Consider the following 21,376-nt stretch of genomic DNA (forward strand, 5'->3'; position numbering starts at 1 on the left):
TCATTGTACGTTTCAACATACTTGTGATAAATAAATTAACCTGAAAGATCTTCCCACTCACTTCTCATCCTGGGCTTATGCCCCCTAGTTTTAGATACCTCTACCAGGTGGGAAATGTTTCTTATTATCTAACCTATTTTTGACCTACAGAATCTTTTACTTTTAAGGAATCTCCCTCAGCTTCTACTGCCGCAAGGAAAGCAGACCCAGTCTATTCAGTATCTCCTCATAACTGAACCTAAGAATTCACTTTCAAGGGCTCCACAATTCATGTTCTCAGTATTATGTATTCATTTATTTTTTATTATGATTCAAGATTCAATATTCTTAAGGTCATTTCCAGTACAATAGTGTTAAGGAGAACACAATAATAAAAGCCACAATAAATATAAATACATAAGATAACTTACAGTGGAACATCTGGAAAACTTCTGAAATGCCCACTTTGCTGCCGCTGCTACTGTGTGGTAACCAGAATCGCCAGAGCTGAAGGCCCCAAAATCCTCAGCTTTGTGTGTTTCAGTGGCCGGGGAGAGGTTGAAGGCGCTCGGCAGAGGATGGCGCTCGGGAGGCTGCTCGGAAGCTCGGCATTTTCAGACAGATGGACTCAGTGTCGGCTGGGGTCGGCTGCTTCCAAGGCATCGGCAAGTTGACGGTGCCTGGAGGTTTATGGCAGGGAGTTTCTCCCTTTTGCCGCCGCTGTCAGGGACTCGGGAGTCGATCGGCTTGGGACTTTGAGACTTTTTTTTACCGTGCCCATGGTTTGTTCTTCATCAAATTATGGTATTGCTTTGCACTGCTGTAACTATATGTTATAATTATGTGGTCTTGTCAGTGTTAGTCTTTAGTCTGTCTTGTTTTCTGTGATATCACTCCAGAGAAACATTGTATCGTTTCTTAATGCATGTATGCATTTCTAAATGGCAATAAGAGAGGGCTGAGTGTTCTCATAATCTAAAAAAAACTGATATACAGTGGCAGGCAGAAGTTTGGGCACCCCTGGTCAAAATTTCTGTTACTGTGAATAGTAAAGTGAGTAGAAGATGAACTGATCTCAAAAAGTCATAAAGTTAAAGATGAAATATTCTTTTCCACATGTTAAGCAAGACTAGTGTATCATTTTTGTTTTGTACAATTTTAGATTGAACGAAAGGAAAGGGGCACTGTGCAAAAGTTTGGGCACCCCAAGAGATTTGAGCTCTCAGATAACTGTTACCAAGGTCTCAGACCTTAATTTGCTTGTTAGGGCTATGGCTTGTTCACAGTCATCATTAGGAAAGGCCAGGTGATGCAAATTTCAAAGCTTTATAAATACCCTGACTCCTCAAACCTTGTCCTAAAAATCAGCAGCCATGGGCTCCTCTAAGCAGCTGCTAGCACTCTGAAAATTAAAATAAATGATGCCCACAAAGCAGGAGAAGACTATAAGAAGATAGACAAGCATTTTCAGGTAGCCATTTCCTCAGTTCGTAATGTAATTAAGAAATGGCAGTTAACAGGAACAGTGGAGGTCAAGTTGAGGTCTGGAAGACCAAGAAAACTTTCTGAGAGAACTGCTCATAGGATTGCTAGATAGGCAAATCAAAACCCCATTTGACTGCAAAAGACAATCAGGAAGATTTAGCAGACTCTGGAGTGGTGGTGCACTGTTCTACTGTGCAGCGACACCTGCACAAATATGACCTTCATGGAAGAGTCATCAGAAGAAAATCTTTCCTGCATCCTCACCACAAAATTCAGCATCAGAAGTTTGCAAAGGAACATCTAAACAAGCCTGATGCATTTTGGAAAAAAAACCTGTGGACTGATGAAATTAAAATAGAACTTTTTGGCCGCAATGAGCAAAGGTATGTTTAGAGAAAAAAAGGTGCAGAATTCCATGAAAAGAACCCCTCTCCAACTGTTAAGCACGGGGATGGATTGATCATGCTTTGGGCTTATGTTGCAGCCAGAAGCACGGGGAACATTTCACTGGTAGAAGGAAGAATGAATTCAATTAAATACCAGAACATCCTGGAAGCAAACATCACACTGTCTGTAAAAAAGCTGAAGATGAAAAGAGGATGGTTTCTACAACAGGATAATGACCCTAAACACACCTCAAAATCCACAATGGACTACCTCAAGAGACACAAGCTGAAGGTTTTGCCATGGCCCTCACAGTTCCCTGACCTAAACATCATCGAGAATCTGTGGATAGACCTCAAAAGAGCAGTGCATGCAAGACATCCCAAGAATCTCACAGAACTGAAGCCTTTTGCAAGGAAGAATGGGTGAATATCCCCCAAACAAGAATTGAAAGACTCTTAGCTGGCTACAGAAAGCATTTACAAGCTGTGATACTTGCCAAAGGGGGTGTTACTAAGTACTGACCATGCAGGGTGCCCAAACTTTTGCTTCAGGCCCTTTCCCTTTTTTGTTATTTTGAAACTGTAAAAGATGGAAATAAAAAAGTAATCTTGCTTAAAATATCAAAGGAATGTGTCATCTTTAACTTTATACCTTTTGAAAATCAGGTCATCTTTTACTCACTTAGCTATTCACAGTAACAGAAATTTTGACCAGGGTGCCCAAACTTTTGAATGCCACTGTATGTAGATTGATTGTATGTCCATGAAGTGACGCTACGTACAGGAGTGTCTGTACATAAGGTAACTCTGACAGGAAATGAAAGGTAGTGGTGGTTGGGGGTGCGGAGGAGTGGGTCAGTCGGTGGAGGTGTTGAGCAGCCTTACTGTTTGGGGAATGCAACCGTTTTTTGAGTCTGGTTGTCCTGCCGTGAATGATACATAGTCTCCTCCCTGATGGGAGTAGTCTAATAGTCCACGAGCAGGGTGGGTGGGATCCTTCAAGATATTGCTGGTCATTTTTTGGCACCTTTCTCTGTGTGTATATATGGCAGGTTGTCTGATGGCAATGATACATTGGGAAGATTTGATTCCCCATTGTAGAGCCTCCTGTCAGCTGCAGTGCAGATTCTGTAGCAGCCAGTGATACATTTGTTAATTTCATTATTATTTGTTTTTTTCTTGAATTTGCACAGTTTGTCTTCTTTTGTATATTGGTTGTTTGTCAGTCTTTGTGTGTAGTTTTTCACTGTTTCATACCTCCTGTACCTAATAAAGTGGCCACTGAGTGTATGCATGCTTTGATAATGAGTTTACTTTGACTTTGAACTTTGAAACACTTCATCTGGGCAACATTCTGTTTATTAAAATTGTACCATAGCCTCCCTGTTCTTAGATTCCTTCCCAGATTCTGTACCTCAGCTCTGTTTTCCTACACGAACATCATGCCTCTTGATTCCTGTAAAACACTAAAATCTATTAACCTCTAGTGTCATTGAGTCATAGAGCAACACAGCACACACAGACTCCTCAACCCAATGAGCCAATGCTGACCTTTGTGTCCGCCCAGCTGGTCCCAACCTTCCGCATTCTGCTCTGAGCCCCACCCCTCCATGTATCTCTCCAAGAGCGTTTTAAATGATTAAATCTCCTCAAGCACTTCCTCAATTTTATGTACTCACCACTCTCTGCACTAAAAAGCTGCCCCTCAGTTCCCTTTGAATTCTTTCACCCTCACCCTAAACGTATGCCCCTAGTTTTGAATTCCTCTACCCTGGGGAAAAGAACACACATCTTATCTAGGCTTCTCATAATTTTAAACTTGAATTTTGCACTAACTATACCAGGTGACTGAGTCACCACTGGTAGATCACCTGGGACACATCCCTGTCCTTAAACGTTAACCCTATGTCCAACTCCCCTCACTGTCTCCAAAACAATCTCCACAAAATAAAAAAAACTTAAAAAAAAAACAACTTCCTGGAGTTCCTGTTTTAGTTTGGATTTCCAGCATCAGCAGCGGTCTATCTTAGTGTAATGGGGACAAAATGAAGGAAACTGGGATTTAGAATATAAAAGTAAGAATATTAGGCTGAGGCTTCATAAGCGTTGGCCAGACCGCACCTGGAGTATTGTGAGCAGTTTTGGGTGATTTATCTAAAAAAGGATATGCTGGCATTGGAGAGGGTCCTGATGAGATTCACGAGAATGATCCGAGGAATAAATGGGTTAATGCATGAGCAGTATTTGATGGCCCTGGGCCTGGACTTCTGGGAGTTTAGAAGAATAAAAAGGGAACCTCATTGAAGCCTAATGAACATTGAAAGGCCTAGATAGAGTGGATGTGGAGGGTATGCTTCTCATAGTGGGAAAGTTTGGGACCAAAGGGTACAGCCTCTGAATAGAAGGATGTCCCTTTCAAACAGAGATGAGAAGGAATTCTTTGGCTAGAATGTTGTGAATCTGAGGAAACCATTGCCATGGATGGCTTTGCAGGGTTTGTCGTTGGGTATACTTAAAGCGGGGGTTGACAGGTTTTTGATTAGTACGGTATCAAAAGTTACAGGGAGAAGGCAGGAGAAAGGGATTGCGAAGGAAAATAAATTAGCCATGTTGGAAAGGCGGAGCAGACATGATAGGCCAAATAGCCTAATTCTGCTCCTATGCCTTATGGTTTGTCTGGATATGTGACAGCACAGGAAGAATGAATGGCCTCCTTGAGTTTGCATGGGTTCTCTGATTCTGTCATGAGACACTGAGTAATGTGCAACTTGAGTTTTCAATTGGATTCATTATCTGTGAATTTCAATGTGTTTAAGGTTTCATGGGAATGTGTAATGAGTGCTTAAGTTAAATGAACTCTTAAGTAGCTTTTTATTGGCACCGTTAAATTTCTCCTTATCGAAGGTTAAGCCACCATCAAAGTCACTTATTCTGAATCAGTTGTCCACTGAAGATTTCCTACACAAATGATCTAATGGTACATACCATGAAATTTAATTTTCCCTTTTTTATGCTTAATTAGCGATACAATTATGGTAATTAAGAAGACTAGATGCTAGAACTGTTCTTAAGTCAGGTTTTTGGCATCATATCTCATTAGGTACTTGGCATAAGAGTTCACAGCTGCAGATTTGCTTCAGTGGTCTTAAATCGCATCTGGTACACCTGGGAACCTCGAATCTGTAGTACAGGCACAAGAAATTTCTGTGTTCAAGCCATTAAAAAGGAGGAATCACATGCAGTCTCACAGAAACCTGGGTGAAGTCCGTTAATGTTTTAATTAAGTAGACATGCAACATGCACTCGGAAGAAACAGATCATGGCCTTTGAAAAATATACTGCATGGACACGACTCGTGGATCATTGCAAACACAAGGAAGGATGCAGATGCTGGAAATCCAAACCAACACACACACAAAATGATGGAGGAACTCAGCAGGTCAGACAGCACCTATGGAAATGCAAACAATCGACATTTCAGGCTGAGACCCTTCATCAGGACTTGAAAGGAAAGGGGAATTCGGGAGAATAAAAAGGTGTGGGGGGGTAAGGGAAGTAGGATAGCTAGAAGTTCAGAGGTGAGGCCACATCGGTAGGAAAGATAAAGGTCTAGAGAGGAATGAATCTGAGAGGTGAGGGCGGTGGACCATAGGAGAAAGGGAAGGAGGAGGGGACCTTCTGTTAAAGACAATGTGGATCATTATGATTCCCCTAACCAAAGATTTCAGAATCAAAACCAGAATCAGAATCAGCTTTAATATCACTGATGTGTCGTGAGATTTGTTGTTTTGTGGCAGCAGTACGTTGCAACACATAATAAACAAAAATACAATAAAAAAAATATAAAATAGAGTGAAGAGAGAAGGAAAAATAGTGAGGTAGTGTACATTGGTTCAATGTCCATTCAGAAATTTAACGGCAGAGGGGAAAAAACTGCCCTAAAATGCTGAGTGTGTGTCTTTACCTTCCATCAACAATAGCAATGAGAAAAGGGCATTTCCTAGGTGATGTAGGCCCTTCGTAATGGATGCTGCCTCTTTGAATCATCATCTTTTCAAGATGTCATTGACGCTGGGGAGGCACGTTCCCATGATGGAGCAGATTGAGTTTGCAACACTCTGCAGCTTTTTCCAACCCTGTGCAGTGGGCCACCGTGCCTACATCAGACAGTGACGCAGCCAGTTATAATACTCTCCATGGTACATCTGCAGAAATTTGCTAGAGCCTTTGGTGGCATACCAAATTAAAGTTTAAAATTAAATTAAATCTAAAATTAAAGTATTCTCTCTCATCTACATCCAATATTATTCACTTTATTTCTTCCCAGTGCCTTCTCATTCCCCTTCCTGTTCCACCCCCCCTTGCTTATTCAGGTTCTGCTTGGTGTGTTGTTGGAGGGACAAGAGGAGGAATGCGTCAAACCCAGCAGTGTTGGGGGAGCATTAGTAAGGGAGCACTGCACTACTGGATGAGTGGTTCTGAGGGGAATGCTATACCATCGAAGGAGCTGTATTGAGGAAGTGTTGCACTGTTGGAGGAGCAGTCCCACATTGACACTGATCCTGAGGAAGCTAAGGAAATTTGGCCTCTCCCCTAAAACTCTCACTAATTTTTATAGAGGCACCGTAGAAAGCATTCTTTTGGGGTGCATCACAACCTGGTATGGAAGTTGTCCTGTCCAAGACCGGAAGAAGCTGCAGAAGATCGTGAACACAGCCCAGCACGTCACACAAACTAATCTTCCATCCGTGGACTCACTTTGCACCGCACGCTGTCGGAGCAGTGCTGCCAGGATAATCAAGGACACGGCCCACCCAGCCAACACACTTTTCATCCCTCTTCCCCCTGGGAGAAGGCTCAGGAGCTTGAAGACTTATACGGCCAGGTTTGGGAACAGCTTCCTTCCAGCTGTGATAAGACTGCTGAACGGATCCTGACCTGGATCTGGGCCGTACCCTCCAAATATCCGGACCTGCCTCTCGGTTTTTTTTGCACTACCTTACTTTCCCTTTTCTATTTTCTACTTATGATTTATAATTTAAATTTTTAATATTTACTATTGATTTGTACTCCAGGGAGCACGAAGAGCAGAATCAAATATTGTTGTGATGATTGTACGCTCTAGTATCAATTGTTTGGCGACAATAAGGTATAAGGCATAAAGTATTCACTTACCCGTTCCTGGAACTAAACAGGTCTGGATTCTTCATGTCACGTGAAGATCTTCGGTTGATCACACAACTCCTTGGTAATAACAGAGGACATCTGTGAAACTCCATCTTCATTGAGAGCCAATTCTCCACTGAAGCGGACCTGAAATTGTTAATCCCACCTCGCACCTCTAGAAGTTCCAGAAATTCCAGAGCATCTTCAGACTCTGTTATATACACCAGAATGCAATGAACTTCCTTGATCTTTTGAAGCTGACAGTAGAAACTATGATATCAAATACAGCAGTGAGTGCAAAACAAGAGAACACATGTCCGCACGTGATTGGGCAGATGCTAGAAATCCAGAGTAACACGTACAAATGGAGGAGCTCCACAGATCAGGCAGCATCTATGGAGAGGAAATTTCGGGTCAAAACTTTTCATCAAGACAGTTGCACAACAGAATGGTATAAATTACTGTAGGGTGCAAAAAGAAATGCTGAACTGACAGTAATGGAAGAGGTAAAATTAAAGTGGTGAGGAAGGCAAATGCTATGTTGGCATTCATTTCAAGAGGACTAGAATATAACAGGAAGGATGCAATGCTGAGGCTGTATAAGGCATTGGTCATACCACATTTGCAATATTGTGAGCCGTTTTGGGCCTCTTATCTTAGCAAAGATTTGCTGACATTGAACAGGGTCCACAGGACCCTCATGAGAATAGTTCTGGGAATGAAATGGTTATCGGATGAAGAATGCTTGATAACTCTAGGCCTGGAGTTTAGAAGAATGAAGGGGATCTCATTGAAACCTATTGAATATTGAAAGGCCTACATAGAGTGGAAGTGGAGAGCATGATTCCCACAGCAACACCAGGAAGGGAAGGTGAAAGAAGTGATTGGTTCAGAAATCTGATAGTAGAAGGACAGAAAGTGTTCTTGAGTCAGGACATCTGGAATTTCAAGCAGCTTTATCTACTCCAAGAAGGTGGAAGAGATAAAATAGAGTGGCCTTGATGGAAGGCATCATATTGCTTATAAGAAATAATATTAAATCTTTAGAAAGGGATGACATAGGACTGGAAGTTGTGAAGTCTTTATGTTTTGAATTAAGAAATGGCAAGGGTGAAAGGACCCTAAGGGCAGTTGTATCCAGGCCTCCAAACAGCAGCCGGGATGCGGATTACAAATTACAACAGGAGATAGAAAGGGCATATCAGAAGGGCAATGTCATGATAATCGTTGGCGATTTTAACATGAATGAGGATTGGGAAAACCAGGCCAGTACTGGACCTCAGGAGAGAGAACTTGTAGAATGTCTAAGGGATGGCTTTTTAGAACACTTGTATTTGAGCCCACTAGGGGATTGACTGTGCAGAATTGGCTGTTGTGCAATGATCCGGACATGATAAGAGAGCTTAAGGTTAAGGAACCCTTGGGGAACAGTGATCACAATATGATCGAGTTCACTTTGAAACTTGAGAAGGAGAAACTAAATTCCAATGTGTCGGTACTTCAGTGGAATAAAGGAAATTACAATGGCATGAGAGGGGAACTGACCAAAGTTGACTGGAAAGGGACACTAGCACGAAGGACTGCAGAGCAGTAGTGGCTGGAGATTCTGTGAAAAATGAGGGAAGTGCAAGACAGATGTATACCAAATAAGAAGAAATGTTCAAAAGGAAGGAGGACAGTACCGTGGTTGATGAGTGATGTCAGAGCCAAAGTAAAAGCAAAGGAGAGTGCATACAAGGAAGCCAAAGCTAGTGGGAAGATAGAGGATTGGGCAACTTTTAAAATCTTGCAGAAGGAAACTAAGAAGGTCATTAGGAAGGAAAAGATGAATTATGAAAGGAAGCTGGCAACCGATATCCAAGAAGATACTAAATGCTTTTTTAAGTATATAAAGAGTAAAAGAGAGTTGTGTGTAGATATAGGACCAATAGAAAATGACACTGGAGATATTGTAATGATAGATGCCGAGATGGCAGAGGAACTGAGTGTGTATTTTGCATCAGTCTTCACAGTGGAAGACACCTGCAGTATACCGGACATTCAAGAGTGTCAGGGAAGTGAATAGGTGCAGTGAAAATTACGACTGAGAAGGTTAATTTTCTGAGGGTGAATAAATCTCCTGGACCTGACGGAATGCACTCTCGAGTTCTGAAGGAAGTAGCTGGAGAGATTGCGGAGGCATTAACAATTATCTTTCAAGAATCGATAGATTCTGGCATTGTACAGGATGACTGGAAAATTGCAAATGTTACTCCGATATTTAAAAAGGGTGGGAGGCAGCAGAAAGGAAACTATAGACCTGTTAGCCTGACATCAGTGGTTGGGAAGTACCTGGAGGCTCATGACAAGATAGGCCAAAGCATGCATGGTTTTGCTGAAAGGAAAATCCTGCCTGGTTAACATACTGCAATTTTTTGAGGAAATTACAAGCAGGGTAGACAAAGGAGATGCAGTAGATGTGGTGTACTTGTGATTTTCGGAAGGCCTTTGTACCACACATGAGGCTGCTTAGCAAGATAAGAACCCATGGAATTACAGGGAAGCTACTAGCGTGGGTGGAGCATTGGCTGATCGGCAGAAAACAGAGAGTGGGAATAAAGGGATCCTACTCTAGCTGGCCGCCGGTTATTAGTGGAGTTCCACAGGGGTCGGTGTTGGGACTGTTGCTTTTTATGAAGTATGTCAGTGATTTGGACTATGGGATTAATAGATTTGTGGCTAAATTTCCCAATGATACAAAGATAAGTGGAGGAGCAGGTAGTGTTAAGGAAACAGAGAGACTGCAGTGAGACTTAGATAGTTTAGGGGAATGGGCAAAGAAGAGGCAAATTAAATAAATGTTGGAAAGGGGATGGTCATGCACTTTGGTGGAAGAAATAAATGGGCAGACTATTATTTAGATGGGGAGAGAATTCAAAATGCAGAGATGCAAAGGGATTTGGGAGTCCTTGTGCAGGATACCCTGAATGTTAACCTCCAGGCTGAGTCAGTTGTGAAGAAGGCGAATGCAATGTTGGCATTCATTTCTAGAGGTATAGAATATAAGAGCAGGGATGTGACGTTGAGTCTCTGTAAGGCACTCGTGAGACCACACTTGGAGTATTGTGTGCAGTTTTGGGTTCTTTATTTTAGAAAGGATATACTGACATCGGAGAGGGTTCAGAGAAGATTCATGAGAATGATTGCAGGAATGAAAGGGTTACCATATGAGGAATGTCTGGCAGCTCTTGGGCTGTATTCCCTAGAGTTCAGGAGAATGAGGGGGGATCTCATAGAAACATTCTGAATATTAAAAGGCCTGAACAGATTAGATATAGCAAAGTTATTTCCCTTGGTAGGGGAGTCTAGGACAAGAGAGCATGACTTCAGGATTGAAGGATGTCCATTTAGAACTGAGATGCGGAGAAATTACAAATGTACTTTAGTCAGAGGGTGGTAAATCTGTGGAATTTGTTGCCACAAGCGGCTGTGGAGGCCAAGTCATTGGGTGCATTTTAGTCAGAGATAGATAGGTTCTTGATTAGCCAGCGCGTCAAAAGATATGAGGAGAAGGCAGGAGAATGGAAGAGTTGAATCAGACCATGATTGAATGGTGGAGCACACTTGAGAGGCTGAATGGCCTACTTCTGCTCCTATATCTTATGGTCTTATAACAAAGCACATACACTAGTACAGCAGAGAAAAAGGTCCTTTGGCCTATGATATTTGTGCTGTCCATGGCGCCAATTTGAGCTGCACATCCTTTGACTTTTGCCTCAATCACCTTCTTAGGCAGTGATTTCCAAGCCCTATTGCTCTGAGTGAAATTATATTTTTCTATATTAATTAATTGAAATAATATAATTTTCCAGTGCCTAGCTTAATCTTCTATGAATGAATTAAATCCAAATTCCCTAGTTAGATGTATTTTTTAAATTTTATCAGATAATACAGCAAAGGAGAAATTTCAGAACCTTAGTGACTGTGCTGGCTGTTTGAAAGGATTAGTCATTTATTCCTGGTTACAAATCTTTCTTCATAATTCTCCTTCCTTTTTGAGTAATTAACTTTTAACTTCTTTCTGAGGTCAAGGTGTAGCAGGGATGGACAATAAATGCATGCGACGTCAACAAAAACGATCGCAGTTAGCTGATTCGTCAACACCCTGTGAGAAAATAAAGAACCGGGAAATCCTGCAAAATGCTGGAGGAACTCAGCGGTCAGGTGTCATCGACATAGAGGAATAAAGAGCCATTGTTTTGGGACGTGACCCTTCATGAGGATTCAACAAATCATAGTTATAAACTCATTAGCATACAAATAGGCCCTTCAGCCCAACTGATTAACGCCAACCAAGATTCCCATCAAGCCGACCGGTGGTGGAGTGGCCTCCGCACCAGACTTCGAGGCGAGTGGTCCTGGGTTCAAATCTGGCCAGCTCCTTGCAGGCTTTCCGTCTGTGCTGGATTGAGTGTCAAGCTAGCACTCTGGCTTTGTATAAAACAGACAAAAATGCAGAGGAAGCGGCAAGGTTGCTGCCCCATGTGCAACAAGATGCCCATCAAGGCTAGGCCCACGTGTCTGCATTTGACCTGTATCAGGCTCCTCCAGCTTCCTTCCAAAGATGTGCTAGATTAATTAGTCAACATAAATTATCCCTGCTATAGATGGGTCACGAGAGAATCATGGAGAGTTATTGGGTTGATGAAAGAGAATACACGGTTGTGGAGGTCAGATCATTGGGAATATATGAAGCAGTGGTTGATAGGTTCTTGATTTGTAAGGGTTGTAAAGGTTATGGAAAGAAGGTATGAGAATGGCATTGAGAGGGAAAATAAATCAGCCATGATTGCATTATGGAGCAGACTCAATGGGCTGAATGGCCTAATTCAGTTCTAATGTCTGATGGTCTAACAGGTTGCAGGAAAATAAACAGGGGGAAGGGATTGATGGGAACGCCCTGAGCCTCTGGATCAAATGGATTTCTATGGCCTGAGGGTCATACAGCATAGCTCATGGTGTGTAAGGGTGGACAATTTCCTTCCCCGTTGGATTTTGTTACTTTGAATCTCATCCATCTCTTCATCAATCTTCTGTGAGAGTGGAATCAACTTCCTCCCCTGAACCCTTCGGAGTTTGGAGTAGGGAGGGTCATAGACAGCATGGAAATAGGCCTTTCAGCCTAACTGGTCAATGCCGACCAATATTTTTACCTAAGCTGGTCCAATTTGCCTATATCCCTCTAAACCTTTCCTATCCATGTACCATTCCGAACGTATTTTAAAGATTAATATGTCTACCTCAACCACTTCACCTCTCAGCTCATTCCATATACAAACCACCCTATGTATGAAAAAGCTTCCTGTCAGGATCCCATTAAGTCTTTCCCATCACACATTAAATATATGGCCTCTGGCTTTTGATTTCCAAGCTCTGGGGGAAAAAAGGCACATCATCTATTAAACCTCCTTTTATCCTTCCCTGCAGTAAGGGGAATTATTCCAGATGCTCCAATTTCAAAGATTTAAAGTACATTTATTATCAAAGTATGTGTGCAGCGTACAACCCAGAAGTTTGTCCTCTCCACAGGCAGCTATGAAACAAAAGAACCATGGAGCCAACCTATTCAAAGAAAAACATCAACCCCCTCCATGGGCAAAAAAAAAAAAAAATGCACAAACCACAACAAAAAAAAATGAACAAAAGCACAGAGTATTAAACACAACATCTAAAGGCATATTACAGTTAATCTCAGTGTTCATTATCTGTAAGCTGCTGCAGTTCAAAAATCACTCAAAAGTAGCAACAACAACAAAAAAGGATGACCAGAACTGGTCCAAAAACCTGAATTAGAGGCCAAATCTATAAGCCAGGGTGATTAAACCTTGGTATGGCATCACCGTCTGACAGAATTGAGGGAGAGAGAGATCACTAAAACGCAAGGACCTTCCCTCGAGAGGAGAGAGACTGCCTCACACAGGCACTCTCCTCCAACAGCTGCTCACCCTCTGCACCTGCCTTGATGATTTCAATCTTCCTTAGTTCTTTAATCAGTGATATCGGCAAGAGATGGAATTGATCATGGGCTTGCGCCCCATCTCCAGGCTTTCTGGCCTCCAAGCTGCGCGCCTTGCTCGCAGCCTCGTGGGACCCTTTCAAAGACCGAAAAGCATCAGGTCGCCCAAAGACACACTGCCAGAAGGTAGACAACAGGCTCCAACAGTAGCAGAACCATAGCTGAAATAAAAAGATGTAAAAGAAGTGAAAGGACAACTATGTGAACCATCTTGACGATGTCACCTTTGTTCGTCTTACACTGAAACACCAGTTCCAAGTGGAACATGGAGGAACACAACGGCTACCTTTTATAATCATACTAAACATGTTGTTTCAGCCAGCAGAAAAGCTGTCAAGTAGATTACAACACCTTGTGCCTCACGATGTACGATCTCATCTGTATTCTACAGTCTTCTGATTCACCTACCGGAGGAAGTGCTTTTGAGCACAAGATGTTCTGTCCAAGTTTACTTCACAACCAATTTATCAAGTGTTCACAGATGTCACAAGGTTTGATGCCACTACTGAATATCTTAAGCTACTTTTACATGGCCATATGTCTTCTTAATATGCGAAAGGATAGTGACAGATGTCTTAAAGGTGACGTACTTCATGCTTAAGGATATTCTCCAACACAGTTCTCTGAATTTCTGGATGGATTCGAGGTTAATTAGAAACTAGACCAACTCTCAACTTCTCCTTCAGAAGTATTGCCTGCACTCTTTAATATTTTCCTGAAAACATCTTCGGAATTTCATCACCTCTCCTTTCCAACCCAATTGTTATAGCAGGGGGTTTAGTGCAAAGAAAGACTTGCGATGTTATAGTCCAAAGTTCAAGGTAAATTTATTATTCAAGTACATTTATGTCACCATATCCCACCCTGAGATTCATTTTCTTGCAGGCAATTCAGGCCTTTTGAACCACGCCACCCAGCAATACACCGATTTAATCCGAGCCTAATCACAGATCATTTTACAATGTCCAATTAACCTAGCAACCAGTATGTCTCTGGAGTGTGGGAGGAAACCAGAGTACCTGGAGGAAACCCAGACAGTCACGGGGAGAATGTACAAACTCTTTACAGACAGTGGTGGAAATTGAACCCATTTCATTGGTACCATAAATTGTTTAGCTGACCACGATGTTATGATGCCACCCTAATTATGCCCTCTGGAACAAGTACCTGAAGGTTGATGTGTAGTAATTTTTCCTGAACCTGGTGGTGTGGGACCTGAGGATCCTGTACCTCCTTCTTGATGACAGCAAAAAAAGAGCACTGCCTGGATGGTGGGGGTCCTTGATGATGGTTGCCGCTTTCCTGCGACAGCACTCCTTGTAAATGTGCTCAATGGGGAGACCTTTTCCTGTGATGGCCTGAGCTACATCCACTATTTTTAGGAAGAGGTACAGTCGATGTTTCGGGCTGAGACCCTTCTAGCTCTTCTTTCAGTTAGTCCTGACGAAGGGTCTCGGCCCGAAATGTTGACTGTACCTATTCCTAGAGATGCTGCCTGGCCTGCTGCGTTCACCAGCAACTTTTATGTGTGTTGCTTGAAATTCCAGCATCTGCAGATTTCCTCGTGTATCCACTATTTTTTGTAGGTTTTTCCATTCAAGTGCATTGGTGTTTGTGTACCAGGCCGTGATGCAACCGGTCAGTATACTCTCCATAGCACATCCATAGAGGATTGTCAAAGTTTTAGATGATGTCAAATCTGCACAAATCTCTTAAGAAAGTAGAGGTGCTGCAATGCCTTCTTTGTAATGGCACTCAGGTGCTGGACCCAGGACAGATCCTCTGAAATGCTAACACCCAGGAATTTAAAGTTGCTAACCCTCTCCACCTCTGATCTCCTGATGAGGATTGACTCATGGACCTCTGATCTCCTCGTCCTGTAGTCCATAATCAGTTGATATTGAGTGAAAGGTTGTTGTGGCACCATTCAGCCGTATTTACAAACTCCCTCCTATATCTATTCCTCTCTCATATATGTCACCACCTCTGATTTGGTCCACAACAATGGTCTCATCAGCAAACTTAAATATGGCATCTAATAAAATCACAAAAGCAGAAGGATATAGAAGTAGATCTATGAGACCTGCTCCTCCATTCAATATGATCATGGCTAATCTGCCTCAGACCTCAACTTCTCTTCGACACTATTTCCCTAAAATGATCAATACCCTGATCTACACTTCGTGGCCACCTTTTTAGTTACTGTACTTGCTGTACCTAATAAAGTGGCCACTGAGTGTATGTTCATGGTCTTCTGTTACTGTAACCCATCCACTTCCAAGTTGAATGTGTTGTGCTTTCATAGGTGTTCTGCACACCACTGTTGTAACTCATGGTAATTTCAGTTAATGTCATCTTCCTGTCAGCTTGAGCCGTTCACCTCTGACCTCTCTCATTAACAAAGCATTTTCTCCCCCAGAACTGCCACTCGCTGAATGTTTTTCACACCATTCTCTGTAAAATCTAGAGTTGTGCATAAAAATCCTAGGAGATGAATAATTTGTGAGCTACTCTAACCACTCCGTCAGGCACTAACAATCATTCTACGGTCAAAGTCACTTAGATCACGTTTGTTCCTCATTCTGATGTTTGGTCTGAACAACTGAACCTCTTGGCTATGCTTGCATGCTTTTATGCATTCTGTTGCTGCCACATGATTAAGAGATTAGATATTTGCATTAATGTGCAGTTGTACAAGTGTACCTAATAAAGGCTATGTCCACACTACGCCGAATAACTTTGAAAACGCCGGTTTCGAGTAAAAACGACAGGCGTCCACACTAAGCATTTTTCAGAATATCTCCGTCCACATTAGGCGGATATTTGGGCGAGTCTCCTCCTACTGGGCATGCGCAGGACACAGAAAACAAGTGAAGAGGAAACGGTATACTTAGTGGGCGTTTGTCTAGTTACAGAGTAGAAAAACTTTAAAGGAATTGTTCTTGGCTCTCACGCAGGAGGACTTAAAACTTAAAAAAAACTAATACTGGAGCGTATGGAGGCAACCGACAGGGAGTTCACGGAGAGTATGACCCAGCTGACGACGAACATTGAAAAACTGACTAACTCTGTTGCATTAATAAAGCACTTTGTTAAACGTATAAAACGTCTGCATTAGTGTTATCTTGTATTTCCATACAATGTTACATTAGGCTGTTACACATCTATTGTCAGAGAAGTACTTGCATAAATAGGTAAAGCACCTTCATACAAGCAAGGACAGAAAACAGGGCAAAGTGAGTATACGTATTTATTCAGTAAGCTATGGGTCAAAGTATTTGGTGAGTACATTTCTAACCCTTCTGGCTTCAGTCTCGTCCGTCTGTTCTGAAATTGTTAGGTGGTGGCGTTCAAGAAAACAACGAACATCTGTTCCGTCACGTCATGACAGCGTTTTTAAATAGTCAAAGAAGCTCACTTTACAATTTCACTCTCACGCCGTTCGCACTGACTGCGCGTTATAACAGCCGTACGGCAGTGCTTGCGCAGTACCAAGCAGAAGCAGAAAAAGCATTGTTGTTGTGGTGTTGTCATGACAACGTTTTTAAATCTCTCCGGTTACCCCGTACACAGTACACCGGATATTAAGCGTTTTCAGATTTATTCACTCTGGACAGTGTTTTCGAAAATCTCCGTTTTTGGGGGCTGAAAACACTGGCTCAGTGTGGACGGGAGGGCAAGATGAAGAGAAAAAGCTTCGTTTTCAAAATTATCCGGCGTAGTGTGGACGCACCCAAAGTTTCCACTCATCATAATTCCTCTTTCATCATTCATCCATGATCTGGCCTACACAATTGACTGAGATTGTCAGGCCTGAGGCCTACTCCTGGTACCTGTTTGTGTGCTTCGGACATTGAGAGGAGATTTGAGAGAGTTGTACAAAGTTACATGGGCACTTCAGTAGTGTTGAGGTTAGCACAACACTATTACAGGTCGAGGCATCAGAGTTTATAGTTCTATTTCTCCCCGTTCATGCATGGGTTTCCTCCAAATGCTCCAGTTTCCTCCCACAGTCCAAAGGCATACTGGTTGGTAGCTTAATAGGTCATTGTAAATTATCCTGTGATTCGGCTAGGGTTAAGTAGGTAATTTGCTGGGCTGTGGGGCTCATTGGGTCAGAAGGGTTTGCATTGTATCTCTAAATAAATAAATAAACAAACAAACAAACAACTAGAAATAATTTCTTCCCAATGAACCCATAAACTATTCAGGCACCAAGGAAGATAGATTTAAAATTTGGGTTAAAATGTGCAAGAGGGATTTGCAGAAAATCTATTTCACTCAGAGATTAATAATAATTTAGAGCTTACTGCCTATAAGGATGGTGGAAATGAGTTCAGTCAGGGAATCACCATTTAACATTGAGTACATGAAGCACTACTTTGGGCTGGCCTCAATCACACAGGTGCTTGGGAAGAGCCTGGTAATCTGCCTCAGGGACTGTCATCCAGTAGCACTTACATCCACTGTGCTGAAGTGCTTTGAAGAGTTGGTGACGAAACACACCATCATCACCACAGGAATAGAAAGAGCTAAAGATAGCACCAGACGATTTGCAGAACTGGGCAACTACTTCTAGTTTTTCATGAAACAGTTTAAACTTCCTGTTCTCATCTCTCTTTTTCCTTTCCAAGGTGACAGGGGTCCTGTCGAAGCCCATGATCTACAGCCGTGCTCAAACTATGTTCTCACGGGCAGTGGGTTCTCGCTCTCGGAGTTCGCTGAGTGGCCCGACACTTCGGTATCTCAAGAAGAGTCTTGGAATACGCATGCCTTCGGGATGCGGCCTTGTAGGCAACGCAATTCCTTGCTGCTGTCGCTGACTGAAACGGAGCAGGAGATTGAAGCATCAAGAGTGCTGGCGTAGCTGTCAGATGCCTCTGCCCCTGAGTGATCTCTATCTCTCCCTCGAAAGTGAGTGAGGATTTGCTGGCTCCAAGTCGGGGGAACTCAAGTAAGTGATGCTGCAGATTGTGACATCAAAACAGCAAGCCGTAGGCCTCCCTCTTGCTGTTGCAGGAATGATATCTCTCTCTCCCTCATTAGTGAGAGAGAACGCCTGTCTGAGATGTCAAACTGTTGGGATGGACAGTAGTTTTTTGATGGACTATAAATCATAGTCTCTGGGAACATTGTTACTCCTTGCATGATGGGTGGTGGGGGAGAGTTTGACGCTTTTACTGCTGCTTGTGCGTGGGGGGTGAGGGCTTTGGTGTTCAAACGTTTTTCTGTCATTAATTCTTGGGGGCTTTTTTCCCTCTCTGTTTTGTGAATGTCTGCGAGGAGTAAGAAATTCAGGTTGTGTTTGTATATATTCTCTGATATTAAATTGAACCATTGAACTACTGCCTGAGAAGTGGCTTGGATCCACTCCAATCTGCCTACCGGCACAGCAGGTCTACAGCAGATGCAATTTCATTGGCTCTTCACTCAACCTTGGAACATCTGGACAGCAAAGGTGCAAACATCAGGATGCTCTTTATCGACTACAGCTCAGCATTCAATACTACCATCCCCTCAAAACTAATCAATAAGTTTTAATAAGGAACTTATCAGTAAGACCTTGGCCTCAATATCTCCCTGTGCATCTGGATTCTCAATTTCCTCACTTGCAAACTCCAGTCAGCTTGGATTTACAACATCTCCTCCATAATCTTCATCAGCTCAGGAGCATCACAAGGGTGTGTGCTCAGTCCCCTGCTCTACTCGCTTCACACTGATAAGCACAGCTCCAGTGCCAGATTTAAGTTTGCTGACTACACCACTGTTGTTGGCTGGATCAAAGGTGGTGATGGATCAGCATATAGGAGAGAGACTGAAGATCTGGCTGACTGGTGCCACAACAACAACCTCTTACTCAATGTCAGCAAGATCAAGGAGCTGATTATTGATTTCAGGAGGAGGAAACTGGAGGTCCAAGAGCTAGCCCTCACTAGGGGATCAAAGGGTGACAGAGTCAGCAGCTTTAAATTCCTTGCTGTTATTATTTCAGAGGACCTGCACTGGGCTCAGTATGTAAGTGCAATCATGAAGAACGCAGGGCAGTGCCTCTACTTCTGTAGAAGTTTGCAAAGATTTGGTATGACATCTAAAACTTTGACAAGCTTCTATAGATGTGTAGTGGAGACTATACTGACTGGCTGCATCACAGCCTGGTATGGAAATGCCAGTGCCCTTGACTAGAGAATCCTAGAAAAAGTAACGGATACGGCCCAGTCCATCATGGGTAAGCCCTCACCTCCGTTGTTCACAACTACACACTGCTGTCGCAGGAAAGCAGCATTCATCATCAGGAAACCCCACTGCCCAGGACATGCTGTCTTCTTGCTGCTGCCATCTGGAAGAAGGTGCAGAAGCCATAGATCCCACACCACCAGATTTAGGAACAGTTATTACCCCTCAACCGACAGGCTCTTCATTCATCTTCACCTGCCCAGTTACTGAACTGTTCCCATGGCCTATGGATTAACTTTTAAGGACTCTTCATCTCATGTTCTTGATATTTATTGCTTATTGATTTGTTTGTTTGCTTTATATTTACACAGCTTGTTGTCTTTTGCACATTGATTGTTTGTCTACGCTGTTGGGTGCAGTTTGTATTCATTCTATTCTGGGTCTTGGATTTACTGAGTATGCCTGCCTGAAAATGAATCTCAGGGTTGTATATGGTGACTCACAGTATATGTACTTTGATATTAAATTTATTTTGAACTTTGAACAAGAAAACAGGATCCATCATCAATCACCCCCACCATCTAAGCACATGCTCTGTTCTCACTACTACCATCGGTTAGGAGAGACAAAAGCTGTTGGGGCCACACCATCTGGTTGAGGAACAGTTATTAGACCAAAAGACCATAAGACCATAAGACAAAAGGGCAGAAGTTGGCCATTCGGCCCATCGAGTCTGCTCCGCCATTTTATCATGGGCTGATCCATTCTCCCATTTAGTCCCACTCCCCTGCTTTCTCACCATAACCTTTGATGCCCTGGCTACTGAGATACCTATCAATCTGTGCCTTAAATACACCCAATAACTTGGCCTCCACTGCTGCCCGTGGCAACAAATTCCATAGATTCACAACCCTCTGACTAAAAAAATTTCTTCGCATTTCTGTTCTGAATGGGCGTCCTTCAATCCTTAAGTCATGCCCTCTTGTACTAGACTCCCCCATCATGGGAAACAACTTTGCCACATCCACTCTGTCCATGCCTTTCAACATTCGAAATGTTTCTATGAGGTCTCCCCTCATTCTTCTAGACTCCAAGGAATACAGTCAGAGAGCAGACAAACGTTCCTCGTAGGTTAACCCTCTCATTCCCGGAATCATTCTAGTGAATCTTCAATGTACCCTCTCCAACGTCAGCACATCCTTTCTTAAATAAGGAGACCAAAACTGCCCACAGTACTCCAAGTGAGGTCTTACCAGTGCCTTATAGAGCCTCAACATCACATCCCTGCTCCTATACTCTATTCCTCTAGAAATGAAAGCCAACATTGCATTCCCCTTCTTCACCACCGATTCAACCTGGAGGTTAACCTTAAAGGTATCCTGTACTAGGACTCCCAAGTCCTGTTGTATCTCAGAACTTTGAATTCTTTCCCCATTTAAATAATGGTCTTCCGGTTTATTTCTTCTGTCAAAGTGCATAACCATACACTTTCCAACATTGTATTGCATTTGCCATTTCTTTGCCCATTCTTCCAATCTATCCAAGTCTCTCTGCAGACTCTCCATTTCCTCAGCACTACCAACCCCTCCATCTATCTTTGTATTGTAAGCAAACTTAGCCACAAAGCCATCTATTCCATAATCCAAATCGTTGATCTACAATGTAAAAAGAAGCGCCCCCAACACGGACCCCTGTGGAACACCACTGGTAACCGGCAGCCAACCAGAATAAGATCCCTTTATTCCCACTCTCTGTTTCCTGCCAATCAGCCAACACTCTATCCACGTATGTAACTTTCCCGTAATTCCATGGGCTCTTATCTTGTTAAGTAGCCTCATATGTGGCACCTTGTCAAAGGGCTTCTCAAACTCCAAATATACAACATCCACTGCATCTCCCTTGTCTAGCCTACTGGTAATTTCCTCAAAAAATTGTAATAGGTTTGTCAGGCAGGATTTTCCTTTAAGGAATCCATGCTGAGTTCTGCCTATCTTCTCATATGCCTCCAGGTACTCTGTAACCTCATCCTTGACAATCGACTCCAACAAATTCCCAACCACCAATGTCAAGCTAACAGTTCTATAATTTCCTTTTTGCTTCCTTGCCCCCTTCTTAAATAGCGGAGTGACAT

This window comes from Mobula birostris, chromosome 5, assembly GCF_030028105.1.
Source record: "Mobula birostris isolate sMobBir1 chromosome 5, sMobBir1.hap1, whole genome shotgun sequence".
NCBI lineage: Eukaryota > Metazoa > Chordata > Chondrichthyes > Myliobatiformes > Myliobatidae > Mobula > Mobula birostris.